Here is a 7,697-nt window from a genome sequence, read left to right as displayed (position 1 = left end):
AGCTGGGGGGAGGGGCTCTGAGCAGTTGGCCGGCAAGCCCCACCCCCGATAAGGGTGGGGGGGAAATCAAGGGCGAGGCCAGCTAGGGGTAGGGGTCAGGGGCAGTTGTCCAGCTGGCCCAGCTCCAAACAAGGTGGGGGGGCTTATTGGTGGTGGGGCTGGCTGAGGGGTAGGGGCTGTGAGCAGTTGGCCCACCAGCCTTGCCCCTGATTGGGGGGGCAATCAATGACGAGGTCATCTAGGGGGAGGGTCCAGGGGCGATTGGCCAGCCAGCCCTGCCCCCTGGCCAAACTCCCTGTCAAACTACAGGTCAAGGGGACAATTTGCACGTTAACCTTTTATTATATAGGACTAGGGGCCCAGTGCACAAAATTCATGCATGGGGGGTGGGTCCCTCAGCCCGACCTGCACCCTCTCCAATCTGGGAGCCCTCAGGGGATCCCTCTCCAATCTGGGAGTTTCTGTCTGTCTTTGCAATCATGTGAGCGAATTGTCTGAGACCACAACCCAGTTTGGTTTGGTGCTCACAGAATAACAGAGGTCTTTTTTTTTTCTTTGCTTCATTGGTGGAGATTTCTTAGAAGTTGCAGGATATCTTCCTTTTAATTTTTCCTTGACACTCTGACTTTACTTATGTCTCTCACCTTTGCTTTCCTTCCATTCCCCACCACAACAGTAACTTGCTCCAGGCTCACTTTGCTTAAGTGTCTAGGAGATCCCGCAATGCGTCTGCAACCAGAACTATGATTCCCAGCATTCCTGGTGCTCCCCATGCTCTGGGCTTCTGCTTACAGTCCAGGGGCTGCCACCAGAACTATGATTCCCAGAATTCCTGGTGCTCCCCGATCTCTTGGTTTCTGCTTCCGGTCCAGGGCCTGCAGAAACCAAAAGGACTGGGAACTCTAGCCGCCCCCAGGCCGGGCTGACAGAACCGGACACTCTAGTAGCATCCCCGGGACCCCAGCCACTTGGCCCTGGCACATGCGCGCATGATGGCCACAGACTCAAAGCGGGTAGGCGGTCATCCCACCCCCCCCCCACCACTCGGCCCCTGCACGCGTAGGCCTGTAGTGGCTGGGGGCGGGAATGCCCACCCCGCCCCCGGCTGCTCAGTGCCTGCGCACATGCACACTGTCCACAGGCCCGCCATCTTTGTCAGGTTAATTTGCATACTCACTTCTGATTGGCTGTGGGTGTCGCAGAAGGATCGTCAATATACATATTTGTCTATTATTAGTTTCAGATGTACAGCATAGCAGTTAGACAACCATATACTTTACAAAGTATCCCCCTGGATATTTCCAGTACCCAATTGTCCCCATTGTATGTTCTTGCCTCCTTTGTCAAATATTAATGGATAATATATGTATGGGTTTACTTCTGGACTTTCTATTCTGTTCCAGTGAATACATGTGTTTGATTTTTTTGCCAGTACCATGCTGTTTTGATTATTATGGCCTTGTAGTATAGTTTGATATCAGGTAGCATGATTCCTCAAACTTTGTTCTTCTTTCTCAAGATTGCTGTGGCTATGTGCAAGTTTTTTGTGGTACCACATAAATGTTGGGGTTATTTGTTCTAGTTCTTTGAAAAACACCATTAGTATTTTGATAGTAATTGCATTGAATCTATAGATTGCTTTAGATACTATGGACATTTTAATGATGGTAAGTCTTCCTAACCATGAGCACAATATAAGCTTCCATTTATTTGCATCTTCTTCAATTTTTTCAGTTTCTTATAATTTTCTGAAGACAGGCATTTTATCCTCTTGTTTAAATTTACTTTTAGGTATTTTATTTTTTTGATGCAATTGTAAATGAGATTGTGTTCTTAATTTCCCTTTATGATAGCTCATTATTGATGTATAATAATATAACAATACAAATGCAACTGATTCCTGAAAATTTGTTTTGTATTCTTTTACTTTACTGAATTCATTTATCAGTTCTCATAGATTTTTAGAGTATCATGTCATGTGCAAATAATGATAGTTTTAATTCTGCCTTTCAAATTTGGATGCCTTTTATTTATTTTTGTTATCTGATTGTTTTGGCTAAGACTTCCACTACTATGTTGAATAAAAGTGATGAAATTGGATATCCCTATTTGTTCCTGACCTTAAGGGAAATTATTTGATTTTTTGCCTGTTGAATATGATGCTGGCTATGGGTTTGACATATATGGACTTTATTATATTCAAGTATGTTCCCTGTATTACCACTTTGTGAAGAGATACTTATCATAAATGGGTGTTGGACTTTGTCAACTGCTTTTTTGCACCTACTGATATGATCATATTTTATCATTAATTTTAAGTGCCATATCATGTTAATTAATTGGCAGATATTGTACAAACCTCGCAACTCAGGAATAAATCACACTTGATCATAGTGTATGATCTTTTTAATATATTCTTGGATATGGTTTGCTGTCATCTTGGATCTCAGTGTATTATTTTTTCTTTTAGCAGTAATGAAAATGTTCTAAAATTGATTGTGCTAATAAATGCAAATTTATATGAATACACTAAAAACCATGGAATTGTACATTTAAATAAGTGGATTATATGTCATGTGGATTATATCTCAACAAAGCTGATAAAAAAAACCAAAGCTAATATCAGACTTAATGATGAAGCACTCAATGCTTTTTTGTTTATATTGAAAATAAGGCAAGGATTTTTATTCTCAGCACTGGTGTTAAACATAGTACTACCCAGCTCAATAAGACAAGAAAGTGGGGAGGAAGGGGGGAGGGCTTACAGATCAGAAAAAAATAAAGAAAATTGTAAATGAGATGATCACCTATATGGAAAATATAAAAGAATCTAAGCAAATGCTCCTTGATCTAATAATGGATTTTAGTAAAGTTGCAAAATACAATATCATCATACAGAAACCAATTGTGTTTCTATATATTAGCAATGAACATATAAAAACCAAAGTTAAAAGTTCAATCCATTTACAATCACTCAAAATGAAGTTCATAGGTTTAAATTTAACAATGCCTATACATGACTTACATACTAAAAACTATTTTAAAAACAATGAAAATAGAAATCAAGCATCTAAATAAATGTATAGACATACTGTGCTCATAGATTGGGAAATTCAATATAGTAAAAGTGCCAATTCTCCCAAAATTGATATACATGTTTAATACAGTTCCTATCTAAATCCTGGCAAGATTATTGTTACCTTAGGTCATATTATTATGCAATATGTTTCAAAAGACAAATGACTTAAAATAGTTAAACAGTTTTGAAAAAGAAAAATAAAGTAGAGCAATTGTTTTACACAATATTAAGTCTTACTATATAACTACAGTAATCAAGAGAGCATCATGTTAGAGGGATTGACATAGAGATCAATGAAACAATAGCTCAGAAATAGGCCTACACAAATATGTCCAATTAATTATTGACAAAGGGGCAAAAACTATTCAATGAAAGAAACATAGCCTGTTCAACAAATTATAATGGAGGTATTTGACATCCAAAGGCAAAACAAAACTATTTTGATCTAAACCTCACACCTTATACAAAAATTAACTCAAAATAGATCATAGATTTAAATGTAAAACTACACATACGTAGTTTAATAAACTACGTATTGTTATAAAAGACTTTTTGGGGAAAAGTAAGAGAAAACCTTAGGGACCCAGGGTTTAGTGAGGTGTTATTAAGCATGATATAAAAAAAACAATTCGTAAGAGAAAAAATCAATAATTGGACCTCATAAAAATTTAAAACTTTGCTCTATGAAGACTCTATTAAAAGAATGAAAATATAACTTAGTACTGAGAGAAAATATTTACAAACCATGTATCTGACAGACCTAGTATCTATAATATATAAGGAATTTTCAATATTCAATGGTAAAAAACTCAAAATTCAATTAGAAAATGGGCCCAAGACATGAATATGCATTTCATTGGAGAGGATATTTAGATGAGAAATAAGCACATGAAAACTTGATCCATATCATTAACCATTAGGAAAATGCAAATTAAAACTACGACAAGATATCATTATACACCTGTAAGATTGGCTAAAGTAAAAAAAAAAAAATAGTGACAACACCAAATATTCACAAGTATGTAGAAAAACTGAATCACTCATATGTTGCTTGTGGAAATGAAAAATGGTACAGCCACTGTAAAAAACAGTTTTGCAGTTTCCCATAAAACAGACATGTACTTACCTTGTGGCCCAGTAATCACACTCCTAAGATGTTATCCTAGAGATAAAAATTTCTGTCCACACAGTATTTGTAATAGCCCAATACTGGAAACAACAAAATTGGCCTTCAGTTAACCAATGGTTAAATAGATTCTGTTCTATCCATACCATGAAATATTACTCAGCATTAAAAACTAATGAATTATTAATAAATGCAAAAATTTGAATAATTCTCTAGGGCATTATGCTAAGTTTTTTAAAAAGCCAATCTCAAAAGGTTATATATTATATTCTATTTATATAACATATTTATATAACATATTTTTATAAATTTTTTATTGATTTCAGAAAGGAAAGGAGAGGGAGAGAGAGATAGAAACATCATTGATGAGAGAGAATCATTGATCGGCTGCCTCCTGCATGCTCCCTACTGGGGATCGAGCCTGCAACGTGGGCATGTGCCCTTAACTGGAATTGAACACAGACCCTTCAGTCTATAGTCTGATGCTCTATCCACTGAGACAAACCAGCTAGGGCTATAACATATTTGAAATGACAAAATTATGGAATTGAAAAATAGATAGTAATTGCCAGGGGTTAGGGATAGTGGGGAAAGGAAAGTGGGTGTGACTATTTAGGAGTAATAAGAGGGAGATCTTTGTGGTAATGGAATAGAGTCATCCCTTGGTATTTGCTGGAGATTGGTTCCATGAATACCAAAATCCACAGACATTCAAATCCCTTATATAAAATGGCATAGTATTTGCATGTAACTTAAGCACATTCCCCCATACATTTTAAATCATCTCTAGATTATTTATACTAGTAATACCGAATACAATGTAAATTGCTATTATACTGTATTACTTAGGGAATAATGGCAAGAAAAAATTCTGTACATATTAAGTACAGATACAACCATTGTAAGCTTAACTACATAGTACATGCCAACAACAATGTAACTTTAAAAAATATTTTTGATCCACAGTTGGTTGAATCTGCGGGTGTAGAAGAATGGCCATAGTTTTGGAAGAATGGCCAAAGTTTTGTATGTTGACTGTGGTATTAGATACATAAACCCACAGGTGGTTAATTAACATAGAAGTATACAAACACATGGTGCCAAAGTCCATTTCCTGGTTTGATATTTTACAATGGTTATGTAAGATATAAACATTGTGGGGAAAATGAGTGAAAGGTACACAGGACTTTTTAGTAATATCTTCACAACTTCCTGTGAATTTATAATTATTTAAAATAAAAAGTCTAAAAAATTGTGGCCCACATATTAATTTTTTTGGCCTGTAGTGTCTTGACAAAAAAAAATTGTTTAAAGTTTTCATATAAATATCTGGAATTTTATCTTCTCTTGAAAAGTCCTAAGACATCGTAACCCTGGGCCCACATTTTCAGGCTTCTCACTGCCCTTTTACTTAAGAAATGTTCCCTCCAGCCATCACAGTCCTCACTCAGGTCCTTCTAGTCATTTATCCTACCAGCCTGGCCCCTAAAGGCATTTGATTTTGTGGCCTCTGGTTATACCTTGCCTAAAATATTTTACCCATTTCCAATATACCTATACTCCCAATAGAAACCCTACTTAAGAAACCTCCTAGGGAAGATACTTCTAGGTCTCACCTTTCTTTTTCTTCTTTTTTTAAATAATAAATCTTTATTGTTGAAAGTATTACATAAGTCCCTTTCCCCCCCATTGCCTTCTCTAATTCCCCTTCCCCGCCAAGCCCTCACCATCCTACCATCTGTGTCCATGGGTTATGCACATATGCACATGAATTCATTGGTTGATCTCTCTCCCCCTCCATCCTCCCCTGCCTTCCCTCTGAGTTTTGACATTTTGATTTATGTCTCCATGTCTCTGGGTCTATTTTTGTTCATTAGTTTATGTTGTTCATTAGATTCTACATATGAGTGAGATCATGTGATATTTATCTTTCACTGACTGGCTTACTTCACTTAGCATAATGCTCTCTAGTTCCATCCATGCTGTTGCAAATGGTAAGAGTTCTTTCTTTTTTACAGCTACATAGTATTCCATTGTATAGATGTACCACAGTTTTTTAATCTATTCATCTGCTGATGGGCACCTAGGCTGTTTCCAAATCTTACCTATTATAAATTGTGCTGCTATGAACATAGGAGTGCATATATTCTTTCTGATGCATGTTTCTGAATTCTTGGGATATATTCCTAAGAGTGAACACTGGGTCAAATGGTAGTTCCATTTTTAATTTTTTGAGGAAACTCCAAACTCTTTTCCACAGAGGCTGTGCCAGTCTTCATTCCTACCAGAAGTGTATGAAGGTTCCTTTTTCTCTGCATCCTCACCAACATTTGTCGTTTGTTGATTTGTTCATGATAGCTATTCTAACATATATGAGGTGGTATCTAATTGTCATTTTGATTTGCATCTCTCGGGTGATTAGTGACTTTGAGCATTTTTTCATGTCTCTTGGCTTTTGTATGTCCATTTTGGAGAAGTGTCTATTTAGGTCCTTTGCCCATTTTTAAATCGGGTTGTTTATCTTCCTTTTGTTAAGTTGTATGAGGTCCCTGTAAATTTTTGAAGTTAACCCCTTATCGGATGTATCACTGGTTAAGTTCTCCCATGCAGTGGGGCTCTCTTGTCATGTTGTTGATGGTTTCTTTTGCTGTGAAGAAGCTTTGTATTTTTATGTGGTCCCATTTGTTTATTTTCTCTTTAGTTTCCATTGTCCTAGGAGATGTCTGAGATTTTTCTGCCAATGCCTTCTTCTAGGATTCTTATGGTTTCACCTCTTACACTTAAGTATTTTACCCATTTTGAGTTTATTTTTGTGTATGGTATAAGTTGGTGGTCTAATTCCATTTTTTTGCATGTGCCTGTCCAATTTTCTCAACACCATTTATTAAAGAGACTGTCTTGACTCCATTGTATGTTCTTGCCTCCTTTGTTAGATATTAATTGAGCATATTGTCTTGGGTTGATTTCTGGGTTCTCTATTCTGTTCCATTAGTCTATATGCCTGTTTTTGTGCAAGTACCATGCTGTTTTGAGTACAATGCCTTTGCAATATAGCTTGATATCTGCATTGTGATCCCTTCAACTTTATTCTTCTTTTTTCAAGATTGCTGTGGCTACTTGGGGTCTTTTTTGATTCCATATAATTTTTGGAATATTTGTCCTAGGTCTTTGAAATAAGCCATTGGTATTTTGATAGGGAATGCATTGAATCTATAGATTGCTTTGAGTAGGAGAATATAAAATTAATACCCAGAAATCTATGGCATTTTTATGCACCAATAATGAACACTCAGAAAGGGAAACCAAACAATCCCATTTACCATTGCAACAAAAATTTTTAGATACTTAGGAATAAACATAACCAAGGAGGTAAAAGATCTATACTCAGAAAACTATAGGACATTGAAAAAAGAGATAGAGGAAGACATACATAAATGGAATAAAATACCTTGTTCATCTATTAGTAGAATCAACATCATTAAAATGGCCATA

Source organism: Eptesicus fuscus, chromosome 1, assembly GCF_027574615.1.
Source record: "Eptesicus fuscus isolate TK198812 chromosome 1, DD_ASM_mEF_20220401, whole genome shotgun sequence".
Classification (NCBI taxonomy): domain Eukaryota; kingdom Metazoa; phylum Chordata; class Mammalia; order Chiroptera; family Vespertilionidae; genus Eptesicus; species Eptesicus fuscus.
Note: the sequence above shows the minus strand (reverse complement) of the source record.